Source organism: Ornithorhynchus anatinus, chromosome 17 (genome assembly GCF_004115215.2).
Source record: "Ornithorhynchus anatinus isolate Pmale09 chromosome 17, mOrnAna1.pri.v4, whole genome shotgun sequence".
NCBI classification, from domain to species: Eukaryota; Metazoa; Chordata; class Mammalia; order Monotremata; family Ornithorhynchidae; genus Ornithorhynchus; species Ornithorhynchus anatinus.
The window spans coordinates 20,099,442-20,113,080 of NC_041744.1; the positions used below are offsets into that span (position 1 = coordinate 20,099,442).

The window sequence follows — 13,639 nt, forward strand, 5'->3', positions numbered from 1 at the left end:
GTTAAAGGAAGGGAGCAAATCAGGGGAACGCAGAAGGAAGTGGGAAAAGAGGAAATGAGGGTTTAGGGAAGGCCTCTTGGAGGCAACGTGCCTTCGATAAGCTTTTCAAAGGCGGGAGTAATGGTCTATAAGAAAAGGAGGGTGGCGTTTCAGGCTAAAGTCAGGACGTGGCCGAGGGGTCAGTGGCGAGATAGACAAGAATGAGGTACAGTGAGAAGTTTGACGTTAGAAGAGCAAAGTGTGCGGGCTGGGTCGTAACAGGAGAGTGGTGAGGTAGCAGGGGGCAAGGTGACCGCCTTAAAGCCGATGATAAGTTTCTGTTGGATGGAGAGGTGGATGGGCAACCGGCGAAGATTCTTGAGGATCAGGGAAACATGACCCTTGCATTTTTGTAGAAAAATGATCCGGGCAGCAGAGTGAAGAAAAGACTGGTGTGGGGAGAGAGAGGAGGCAGGGAGGTCAGCAAGGGGGCCACTACACTAATCAAGGCGGGATAGGATAAGTGCTTGAATTAACGTGGCAGCAGTTTCAAGGGGGAGGAAAGAGCAGATTTTAGCCATGTGAAGGTTGAACCGACAGGATTCACAAACAGATTGAGTATGTGAATATTCACTAAATATGCGGTGAATATTAACTGAATGCATGAGAGGACGCTGGTATGCAACTCGTCGAGGTCACATTCTTTCAAAAGTTCAAGGGGAAGGCTTCCATTGGTACAGTTAACCATCCTGTAACCTGAACTCCAATACTCCCACTTCTCTTAAGATTAAGGAGAGATAATAATACATAATAATAGCGGCATTTGTTAAGCACTTACTACGTGCCATGAACTTATGAGATAAACAGATCAGACTGCCTCCCTGTTGCACATGAGGCCTCCGGGCTAAGGGGGAGAGATGACAGATTTAACCCCCAATTTACAGATGAGGGAACTGAGGCCCAGAGAAGTGACTTGCTCCAAGTAGTACAGCGGGCGATATCAGAACCCAGGTCTCCTCAGTCCCCAGCCCCGGTTCTTTCCACTGGACCACTCTGCTCCTCCAGGAAGAAGAGAGACTTGATCTTTGAAGTTGACAAGCACATAGGGTTTATACCCTGTCTCCGATAGACAAAGCCATCGTTTTTGACGACCACACCAGCCTCCTTTAAGGAACTGGGTCCAGGGAGATGATGTGCTGGGGAAATGGGGGAACCATTTTTTAAGTCACAACTGTGAGGAAGGAGGAGAGTTTAGAGAAGGCAATGAGGGCAGGATGGGAGGAGTTCGGAGGGGGAACTGCCTGATCATTACGGGCAGTCCAGAAGGAGGATCAATCCATCCAAAGAATCGTACCAGTTTCAGGAACCAAGTCCTCGTTTATGATCTTGTTCCTTTCAGAAAAGAGGTCCTGCTTAACTAGTCTCAAACCTCCAGCCAGTCATACGCATTGCGCGCTTACTGTGTGCAGAGCACCGAACAATCTAACACATTCCCTACCCGCAGTGAGTTTACAATCTAGAGGGAGACAGGCATTAATATAAATTATAAATGTTGCTTTTAATAAGCAACTGCTTATGTTCGAGGTCTGTCATTTCTACCCATTTCGCAGACAGGAAAATTGAAGCCCACCAATATTCCAACAATCTGTCCAGGTGACAGACACAATGACCTAACCATGGCTAGAACCCAGATATCCCCAACTCACACCCTCACATTCTCTCGTCACACCACAGAGAGTTGGATCCTTTCACAGTCAAGCTAAAATCTGAAACGGCAGAGGAAATTCTGGAGTCACTAAGTGAGCATTGAGTGGATACCGGGAAGAGGCCCAGATGCCCCTTGACCTTCGGGGTGTGATTTTGGAAGAGCTTTCTCGTCAAACCAGTCTGACCAACCCTGACCCATAAAAACCCTTCCGGCAACCTGATCTCTCCCAGATGCATCAGAGTTGCATTTCTCTTAACTACAGCAAAGGCATTCTTTGACAAGCCACGGAAAATACAAGTGGCCAGTCACTGGCACTAGAAAGCCTGTGCCTCCGAGGCATTTTGAAAGCCCGTGGCCCTCTGGGGAGGAGCCTAAAAGAAATCTGACTTCCAAATGATTCCCACAAAGATTCCCTCCTCCCACAGGTTGGCGGTTCAAGCGCAACTGGCCTGCAGAAAAGCAGTAAAAACCCAAGACCATCTAGACCCTTGGGCCCTCAAGTCACCATATCAACCGTCGTGAGATCATCAGAGGTCATTTAACCCATCTCCCAGCCCCCGTTCGTGACCGGAACCTCTCAGAGGGAGAGATTCTGATGCTGCTACTTTGAAGGGTAGCCCTCCAAGACCCATAACCATGATGATAAAGATGGTATTTATTAAGCAATTACTATGTGCCAGGCACTGTTCTAAGCGCTGGGGTGGATACAAGCAAATCAGGTTGGACACAGTCCCTGTCCCATGTAGGGCTGTCTCAATCCCCATTTTACAAATGAGATAAGCGAGGCACAGAGAAGCCAAGTGACATGCTCAAGGTCACAGAGCAGACAAGCGGCGGAGTCAGGATTAGAGCCCATGACCTGACTGCTAGACCCGTTCTCTGTCCTCTACGCCATGTTGCAAGTACATTCCTTCTCATTCTGATGTCTGAGAAATGGGAAGGGACCCATCACCCCTGCGCTTTCTACCCCTCAAGACGAAACCCAGTCTTGGCCCTCTCCCGTCCGAACTTCCACCTCTTCAAGCTTTTATCCAGACAGGCTTGGCACCACTCTTCAATAGCTCTGGACCCTCTCCAAGTTCTCCTGAGAAGAAGTATCACAAGTTAGTCCCCTGCTGAAAAATGGAACTTCTACTGCACTTGAATCCCTTTGGTTCCAAATCCTGGGCTTTCTGATCCTCGGAAATCTTGAGATCCAAAGACTCCAGCGAAGACGGTAAGTGCAGAATCGGAGGGGCACAGTTTGAGAGAATGAAGACTTCAGGGCGCACTGACCCCCTTAACCCAATCTCGTAATTCCTGCAGGTAGAAAAGTTGATCTGCTCTTCCTCCATTACAAGTCAGAAAGCTCTGCGGGGGAGGGCGGGGAAGGGGAGAGAGAAGATCACGTCTCACTCCGTAGCTCATCCTGATATTGCGGAAACTGTTCGATTGTCAGCTCCTCCTGGACCCCTTTCGTGTCATGCTTCTCCAAATTAAAGGCAGCACGGGGCACGACAAGGTTGTCAAATCATCAGAAATGCACAAAAGACCACTTGGGATATTTTGGATGTGTCATGTTTTGTGACTTGCAATAATTTGATGTGCTTCCACTTGAAACTTCAGGGGAAGAAGTAGGGCAAATCACTGATTTTCACCCTGATTTTTTTTAAAATAAATTTTCAGCATTTAAGACCTACGAGGAAGGCGATATCTAGTAGAACAATGTGACCGATGGACCAAAAGACATTTTTATACTATGTAAGGAACTATAAATATGAGGGGTAGAGAGGCCCTGAAGATAAGAGAACCAAAATAAAGTCTTTTGTGGCTGACTGAAAAAAAATCCTATATAGATGGTATCTTACCCAAATAAAAAATACTAATTAAGTAAATGAAATGTGATCCCTTTCTTCCTTAAACATCTCCCAAAGATATTATCTAGCCACAAAGCATACACTGTTTTATTACTTCAAGATGTAAATATACAATGAAATCAAGTTCTTGGAGACGGCAGTGGTTGCCGTTTCCATGTTGAAAGCAATACAAAATGGCAGGCAGGAGTCCATTAAAGCAGACACAACCTTGCTATCTTTGTATTCCTTAATGCAATTGTCTGAGATGCTAATCTTTGAAGTAACTGCTGGGAATTTCTTTTTTCATTGTAAGGTTGAGAAATATAGCATTAATTCTAAAGACTGTCTTTCTACTAATTCCTGAATTTAATTACTGCTTGGAGTCACATTTGTATTTTTCTTCCATAGGCAGGCTGGGAAAACAAGCAAACAGGAAAACCAAAAGGAAAAAAACAAATACTCCCTGAAAGCCATTAATTCACCATGCTGAGAAGCAGTGTGGCCTAGTGGAAAGAGCATGGGCTTGAGAGAAGTCCTGAGTTCTAATCCCACATCCACCACATGCCTGCTGTGTGACTTTGGGCAAGTCACTTCACTTCTCAGTGCCTCAGTTACCTCATCTGTGAAATGGGGATTAAGACTGTGAGCACCTTGTGGGACAAGGACTGCGTCCAACCCAATTATCTGCCCCACTGCTTAGAACGAGTCTTGGTATATAGTAAGTGTTTAACAAGTACCATAATGATAATGTCCTGCCAGCTCTGTTGTCTTGCACTCTCCCAAGCGTTTAGTATAGTGCTCCATTCATATTAAACACTCACTAAATACCATCAGTTCTTTCCATTAGGCCAAACTGCTTCTCACAAACACAGGCTGAACCAGTCAGCCCAACTCTGGCTCTAGCTGCCAGAGTGGGCTGAAATGGACCCCCCTCAAATGCCACGGATGAGGATCGCCCCAAAAAATAGTGACAGTTGTGCATTGGACTAAGTGCTGGGGTGGATATAGGATAATTGGGTTGGACAGTCCCTGTTCCACATGGGGCTCACAATCTTAATCCCCATTTTCCAGATAAGGTAACTGAAGCACAGAGTCAGTGATTTGCCCAAGATCACAGCAGAAACGTGGAGGAACCGGGTGAAAGGTCTCAGGGGTGCCCATAAAGCAGAGCCTCTTGGCTGCCCTTAGGCGCATGTTGTTACCCCTCTGGCAATCCAAGCCCTCTCCCCATGATTGGTTGTTGGTAATCACGACAGCCTCACCAAGGGGCCCCCTTGACCTAATAATGCCCCATCTACCAGACAGACCAGGGATGACGTGCTCAATCCCAGCTAAAGCAACGGGAGAGCAGATGGGATGGCAGGATCATGGCCCTCCAGAACACAAAGAGGCAAGAAACTGGCAGGAGAAAGAGCCGGTGACCCCAGAGCCGTGGCCCGATGACCCCAAGATGGAGCATCCATCACATCAGGGGTCGAAACCCCTCCCGGAGGCCATTCCAGCCTGCTAGCATCCTCAGCAGGGGATGGGGAAGGTTAGACAACGTACGACCCGAGACCGGTGAAATCTCACTTGAAGACGGCTTCTTCCATTCGATCGTTATTCCTCATTAGTGTACGTCGTCTAGGTCTGGGGCTTCCGAGTCAAACTGGGAAAGGAATTACGAATAACCCAATCCCCATCCTTCGGGGAGAATGCCTCTCAAGGATTAGATCTGAGCTTGTGATGATGTCGACATTTATAAAGGGAAGTGCTGGGGGAGGGGAGAGAAATTTTCATCACTCAAGTCACCAAACCTGTTGTTCTCTGTGGTCTAGGCTCTCACATACTGTTTGGAAAAACTAGGAAATGAGGGCCCCTTAGTCTGGCAAAGAACTAAATATGTTTTAGGGTCAGTACTGTAAGCTCATTGTGGGCAGGGAATGTGTCTATAATTTTATACTTTCCCAAGCACTTAGTACAGTGCTCTGCAAACAGCAAGCTCTCAATAAATAGTCTGACGATTTCAACTGGACCTTCCCCTGGTCAGCTTCCTAAGCAGCAGCTTAGGAGAAAAACGCATTTTGGGAGCTACTTTGGGCTTTATTTGACCGCAATCTCCCACGGAGAGAATAAGACAATCCACTGAAGCAAAAATCAGTTGCCTCTGTTCCGCCCCGCCATCCCTTTAGCACCAACTACAAGCTTTGCCTCCAAAACCATCCCCGAGTGCATCATGGAATTCCAAGCCTCCTCAACAGGATTCAAGGCTCTCTTCAGAAGCCCTGTGCTCATTACACCGAACGCCACCAATTTCCTCCGAGTGGACTTGAAACCCTCTTGCTTATTAGGATGAAATAAAACCAGAGGGGGAAAAGGTTGTGCTCGCAAATGGAAAGGCTTCCCCTCTACCTCCTCCCTCGCCAGAGGGAAAGAAAGAAGAAAAGAAAAGAAGTCCTGATTCCTTTGAGGACTCCAGTTGGTGATTATTCCACCGCTTTCCAGAAAATGAAATGCAAGGGATGCCTGTTAGGGCAACGGGGAGGTACATTAGCATAAGCCCAATTCTCTTTTGGATGGGTCTGCTAATGAAGCGGGTGAATTCTAGCCCAAAACACCCCCTGCAAAATGGACGTGCTAATCAGTCTGCCATTTTGGAGCTTCGATACAGCAGTTTGGAGTCCCGCGCACGTTCGGCTGCTGACGTCGAAACGACCGAGAAAGCGACAGCTGGATCACTAAACTCGCTGGAGGAAAAGTTGGCCATCTTCCATCCCTTTCAGAACCAGGACACCGGGAGACGGGAAGACCAGGGAAGAGAGAGGACTTCGGCTGCCACATTTGCACGTCGGCCAGTTTCCAGTTTGGAATTTCCTGGTTTCTTCCCCCCCCCCCCGCCCGCCAAGGTGCCTCAGGGGGAAGCTTGCTCTTTCTGGCACGCTGTTCAACCAGCAGGCTGTGGAGAAGCAGCATGGCCTAGTGGAGGAAGCCCGAGCCCGGGAGCCAGAGGATCTGGGTTCTAATCCTGGCAGCATAACCTGCCAGCTGTGACCTTGGGCAAGTCACTTCACTGGGCCTCAGGTTACTCTTCTGTACAATGGGGATTCAATACGCCTTCTCTCCCCCCGTAGACTGAGTACCATGTCAGACAGGGACTGTACCTGTCTGCAAATAAGCAATCAATAACCCAATTTTTATAAACATTAGCAGAAACTGATGGCCTCACTCATCCTACTGCAGGATATTTGTTTGAGATTCCATCTGCGGTGGTCAGCCCCTTCCTGGGTTTAAAATGTCATTACCATCTCATTTATGTCTGCTTGATTTATTCAAGCGCTCTTTCTCCGGCATCCAAACGCCTCATGTGGAAAGCAAACCTGCAAGCTAGGACACTAGTAAATGGTTTTCTGACAAGCACCACTTTGGGGTGAAGTAGGAAGTTGAAAGAGTCTGTGATTCAAGGGAGGAAGCACAATTCCTCATCTTCCTTTCTCTGTCATCCTGGCTCCAGAAAAGGTCTGTCCACCTTAAACCCGAAATGGAACCAAAGTCAAAGGCCAGGCCCGATGGGATTCTCTGCCCAAGGACACACACAGAGGAATTCTCTCTCCTCCTGACCAACGGCCTCCGCTCTCTTTGCAGGACTCATCTGACCCATCCCCTTCAAAAATCCCATATATCTTCCTCCCGGGGTCTTGCCGTTTCAGAGAATCTTTGATTTTGTGGGGGTGGGCCTGTCAAGAGGGCCGGGGGGCTCCTCAGGGAGACAAAAGGCTTTCACCTGGGTCAACTGTGGCTCAAGATTGGCTATGACAAAACGCCCCTGAGCAGAATGGACAAGCCACTCCTTTTCCCAAAAACCCCCACTGGGGCAAATCATTACCCCTGATATCAATTCCAGGATCTCCAGGCAGCCCATGGTCTAGGGTTATCCACCCTCCGTGGTCCTTCCAGAGGAATAATCCGGACCATGAGAAAACACTGATGCTTCACAAGCCCCTCCAGGTGGCCTTGCCTTTACGGAGAGGTTTTTAAATATATATATATATATATATATATAAATATATGTATATTTAATTATTATATGTATATGTAGCACTCTCAGCCATCTCACCTCTCCCATCATCTCACACACCTGGCCTCCAGAGTCTAGAAAACATGATCTCTCTAAACGCCCATCATCAAGGTATCATTCACTGGCTCCCCAAGCTCTCTGGTCTACTGAGACCCCAAGAGACAACCGACTTTATCCAGTCACCCCAGTGTCCTTATACCTCCCACATCGCCCCCGTAGAGGGATAATGCCAGCACTGGACTCCCAGATGCCCCCCCTCAAGCCCTTCCATGCACATCCCCCTCCCCGAGATCCCAACCGTCCCCTTGGAGCAGCCCGAGGAGGAGCCGCCTCCAAGAGAGCCAGAACCTTTCCAAGCCAACCCCGAAGGCGAGGTTAACGCTCTGGTGCGCATTCAGCCCCAATTTCACTCGGCTGCCGGGTACCCCGAGATAATACACCAACCGGTCCCTTTCCCTTCTTTTCACCCGGGCTCTTCAATATGCATGCAAATTAGATGTATTGTGTGGCGGGGGGGGGGGGAGTTTGCTCAGCAATGACCTCAGTCCTGTTCATTAATAAAATGACATCTTGGCTGAAAGTGGCAGGGAAGGCAGGATAAGGGGGCCGAGATTCCCGTGGCGCTGACAGATGCCTAGGTGGCTTCGCAGAGGGAGCTCTGCCGGTACAATGACCACCGCCGCCTCAGTCCCCAAGCCCCCACCAAAGTCCCGAGGTGCCCAAAGCAGGAAGAGATGGTCAATTCTCAGCGTGCCGCAGGGCAACCCCCTTCGCCCTCCTTATGCCCTCCTGCCTTGGGTAATCCCGGAACCTATCGTGGGAAAGGAAAACCCATCAATACCGTAAGGATACCTATGTGGTTCTTTTGCGGGGGGAGGCGGCGGGGGAGCACGAGTGGAGAAACAGTCATGAACAAAGACTCAAATTACAAACTGCAGAAAGGAGACAACTGAGCACGGCAGGCTCCTCAGGAGACAACCCACACGCGCGAAATAAAACGGTCCAAAAAACGGAGCCTCCTTTGCAGGAGAGTTGACCCTGCCACGGCAGAATAATTAATGGAAGGGCTTAATCTGCTGCAGGGGGGAGGGGGGAGGGAAGGGGGGGGGTGAAGATGAGGGAAGCAGGCGATGTTAAACAAAGTTCATTACCGCCTGATGCAAATGGAGTAGCTCACCGATAACGCCGCCGATTGGTTGGGAGGAGAAAGCTGGTCTCGAGCCTTGTGGCACGGCCAATTGGCTGCTGGTTCTTCTGGTTTCCCGTCCGCCTGGGCAGCAGCTGAACCGGACCAGTCTCCCTCTTGTCTCTTGAAGCCCGGCTCCTTCAGCCCGGCCGCTCTGCCATCGTCGTGGCATCCTGCGAGACGGACGCTGGATTCCCCTTTTCCCACAGCCCGTCTGGAAGGCGGTCGCCGCTGTCAAATACCAGCCTCTGGCTCGGAGCCCAGACTGCATTCTTGGATCTATCTACAACACACACGACACAAAGAAAAAAAAAGCAGTTCTTTCACTGAATCCCATCTTGAGGAGGGTTAACAAATCCTGGATGACCTATCATCCGGGTTCTTTTCCATTTTGGAGCAAAAAATAGTTGCAGAGAGAAACACTTGCATCTGCAAGAGAACAATCCCAGGTTAAAAAGAAGAAAAAGCCTCTTATTTATCTGACCAAAGGGCAAAAAAAATTTTTTTTAAATCCAAGGGTGGGCAGGGGGAACAACATCTTAATTTCCACCCCCTCTAGAGAGCGGAACTGATTTCTCGGTGCGCCACCAGAATTTAAGGCTTTCGCCCGATTTCTAATTACATCCGAGTCATTATTTTCGGGTGGGAGACGGGGATCTTAATTAGGCTTCTTTTTAACTGTGCGCGAGGAGATGGGGCATGGAACAAAAATGATCTCTGTGGAGAGAGGCTGATGGAAGGAGAGAGAGGAGGGAAGGGGGCTGAGGGAGGAGGAGGAGGGGAAAAGAGAAAAAAAAAAATCAAAAAATCCAGGCAGCTTTTACAGTTCAGCTGTCTACCACCCTCCCCCTTCCCACCCTTGCAAAAAGAATGCAGTCATATCAACTTTACCAGACAATGGAGTACCTCCAGACAACTCCCTTCGACAAGTCCTTTATAACCAGGCGGGGTATTATGTGCTGCGCACAGTGGCCAATCAGCACCTACTCCCAGCAGCAATGTCACAAAAGGTGCGCCGGCCACCCCCATCTCCCGGCCCCCCGGGCCGGCAGGCCACAGTGGCTCACACATCTTGCCCCGAGGAGGGGGGGGGGCACGCGGCCGCCTCCGACGCTCGCTGGGAGGCCATCGGGGTGGGGGTGGTTTTTATTTTACTGCAATTACCTCAACTTCATTATGGCCCGGTGGGGTCTCGGCCCCCGTGGGGCAACGAAGGGTCACGTCGCGTGAACCCGCCTCGGCCCGTCGGCTCTGCTTCGATAACGAAACCCCCCAATTATGTCATCCACCCGGGCTGAACCGCTCAAGGGTGCGTCAGGGTGGTGGAGAGGGCCCCCCGACTCTGGAAAACAAACACGATACTTTTTCTTGATTATTTCAGTCACTTCCTGAGGGGAAGCACGGTGCGGGGAGCTGGGAGGCAGGGGGAGAGGCGAGACGGCCTGTAGACAAACACGAGAGGATTCGATGCCGACTTCTCCACTAACGCTAAAGCTTCCTGGGGAGAGCCTGTGTGTGGATCTCCAAGCGTCCCCCTCAGTGACTCAAAGCCTGGTGAAGAGTCCCCATTTCACCTACGCTACTTAATTCTTCATTCTATTAGCACACAGCTTCTGATAACAGTGGCTTCCCTCCGTGTATGAGGAAATCTCTTGTCCTGAAATCCGTGTGGACTCATCCCAGGATGGGAATCTATATATAGATATCTATCTATAGATATATATAATGCCAGCATCATCTCCACATTCATGCCCAGGACCCCTGCTCTAACCACAACTAGGGTGGGAAGGAGTGATCCGGCCCATTTTCCTGTATACGGAGCGGGCTCAATTCCAGTGGGATATAGAGGAACAGTATCTTCGTGACAAGGAGGAGATATTTGGCAGATGGTCCTGCTAGAGAGGCAGCATGGCATAGTGGATTGAGTTCGGGCCTGGGAGTCAGAAGGTCATGGGTTCTAATCTCAGTCCTGCCACTTTTCTGTTGTGTGACCTTGGGCAAGTCACTTCACTGGGCCTCAGTACCTCATCTGTAAAATGGGGGTTGTCCCACATGGGACAGGGACTGTAACCAACCCAATTTGCTTGGATCCTCCCCAGTGCTTAGTACAGTGTCTAGCACATAGTAAGTGCTTAACAAATACCATAATCAGTTGCTCTTTCAACAATATACAGACTGTCAACTTAGCAAAACAAACAAGTCTAATGGGTCCAGAGAGCCTGGAGAACGCTGCATAATCAACCCAACGAGCAGGGAAGAATACCCGCTCCCAGTGTCCGACTTCCACCCTCTCAGCTAGGTTTTGCTCCCCGGGATTCCTCTAGTGCCATTTCTCCCAAAGTCCAGAAATGGTATCCCGCTCCTCGGGGCCTCATTTTAATCACTTCCTACGCCCCGGTAGCGCAATGTAAAACCATCTCATTTCCCCTCTGTGATCATCTAATGAAGAACGTACAAAGTCTCGACATCAATTATAACCCTCCAGTCCCTCCCCGGTGTACACAACCTAAGTCCAAGTTACCCAAGAACATTGCTGGTTTATCTGCATACATCACGGGCTCTTGTACACATGTAGAAGCTAGTGAGCCCAATTCTAGGACAGAAGGTATTCCACTGACACTCTTGCCAATGCTTTGATCTCAAAAAGCTATCCCGGTTATTTTATCTACACTACTCCCCAACAACTGCTTTTGAGTGGAATACTCTTGGGCTAAATAGAAATGTTTTCCAACACCACATGATGAAGTGAAAGAGAATCAATTCAGAAAAATTACCTCCTCGACAGTTAGGTGATAGAGCATCTGCAGCGCCTAAAAGAGATCGCAAACCCTGCAAAAGGTTCAGATTACATCCCCCGACTGCCACCCACTGAAATCAAAGGCGGTGTTTCTTTAATCGACATTCTATCAGCGAAAGGTGCCTCTTGGTAACGGCTACCTTCCGAGACCCCATTCGGCAAAGAAAACTAAGAGAGATCCGTTTGCCTCAAATTCCCGAGGGGGCTCTATTTGTAGAGCTTCAAGTACGTTCCTAAGGCAGGCAGGCTGGCTCTGGCAGTCGCTGTGACATCATACCCTCCTGGACAATGTCAGAGAGGAGGGTGGGTGGCCTGTCAAACCTATTTTGAAGCCGACGGCGATCCCTTCTCCCTGAGGTTTGGCGAACACAGACGCTGAATCGACTTGGAGCTTCCCTGACCGGCGATACGAATGCTTAGTGTAGTGTTTGGCATACAGTAAGTGCTCAGTAAATACCACTGACTGATGGATGTCTCCTGTGTGCAGAGCACTATGGGAGAGGACAAGAAAGATAATCCTGCCCATAAGGAACTTCAACACTATGGCGTTATCCTCAAATGCTTAGTCCAGGGTTCTACCCCCAATAAATACTGTGGACTGAATCCCTCTAGATCGTGAGCTCATTATGGGCAGGGAACGTGACTAATTCTGTTGGACTGTACTCTCCCAAATGCCTAATAGAGCGTTCTGCACATAGCAAATGCTCATATCACTGGCAGTGATTGAACGGGGCTCTACACCCACTAGTCCCCCAGTTAATTCTACGGATTGATCTCACACCTGGAGTTTAGTCAGGACTATCCATGGACCACTCTCATCTAATGTCTAGATGAGAACACTAAAATGTTATGGGATGCTGAGAATCACCAACACCGAAGCAACGTCGGTGCTGTGGGGTGGGATGCGGGAGAATGAAATATACAGTACGATACCCAAATAGCTGCCGGACTGTGAACTGAAACGGAAGTGATTTTCAAGCCCTACTGAAGCAACGCCTCCGTTAACTGGATCTGATCGGCTTGGGTCCATCTCAGCAACTCCGTATGGTGAGCGACAGTGAGCCTTTAAAAATCAACACCACCTTGAGAATCAGCATCGCGTAATGGATAGAGCATGGGTCTGTGAGTCACAAGGTCATGGGTTCTAATCCCTCTGTCACTTGCCTGCTGCATGACCTTGGGCAAGTCATTTCACTTCTCTGGGCCTCAGTTACCTCATCTGTAAAATGGTGAGCAACACCGAGTCCCATATGGGACAGGGATACTGTGTCCAATTTGCTTGTATCCATGCCAGCGCTTAGTACCATGCCTAGCACACAGTAAGTGCTTAAATGCCATAATTATTACGGAGGCATATCCAGAGGCAGTTGGGAATCAGCAGCTGGAGACAAACTGACCTATTCCATCTCCAAAAGCCAAAGGTCACCTTTATTCATTCAGTCATACTTACTGAGCACTTACTATGTGCAACGCACTGTACTAAGCACTTGGGAGAGCACAATGTAACAATATAGACACATTCCCTGCCCACAACTTTACAGTTAAAGATCATGAAACTTTCGAGCTAAATTTCTCCATTTTCATTGCCAGACATCATTTTGTTTGGATATTCATGGAGGATCTGCTTAAAAGATAACTGGGCAGTCCAATACCACTGTAGACTCCCGCGATCGGTCCGTAGTACTTATTGAGAACCTTCTCTGGACCTCATGAACACCGTTCCAGGGCTCTAGGGGCATACAACACAATTTGTAGATATGATCCCTGCCCTCAAGGATCTAGCAGGGGAGACAGGCACAAAAATAACAGAGAGAGGGAAAACTTGGAAGATGTAGGCATTTGTTCCTCAGTAAGAGAGTATGAAGATATGCCTGCAAGTACCACGGGTAGTTGTGCACTACAGGGGAAACAGGATAGCATAGCGGAAAGAGAAAGTCAGAATGTTTTGGGTTCTAGTCCTGGCTTTGCCACTTTTTTGCTGTATGACCTTGGGCAAGTCACTTCACTGGACCTCATTTACCTCATATATAAGATGGGGACTGAGACTGATCGCCACGTGGGACAGACACTGTCCAATCTG

At 48.9% G+C, this 13,639-nt stretch overlaps 1 long non-coding RNA gene across 1 annotated transcript in view; it reads right to left on the reverse strand.

Annotated features, from left to right (window-relative positions):
* The window catches only part of LOC120638910, a 338,450-nt gene that overhangs the window by 316,925 nt on the left and 7,886 nt on the right, over window positions 1-13,639 (reverse strand). Inside the window, exon 2 of the long non-coding RNA XR_005660952.1 lies at window positions 8,754-9,045. This is a non-coding gene — a long non-coding RNA (uncharacterized LOC120638910). The remainder of the gene's footprint in view (window positions 1-8,753; window positions 9,046-13,639) is intronic.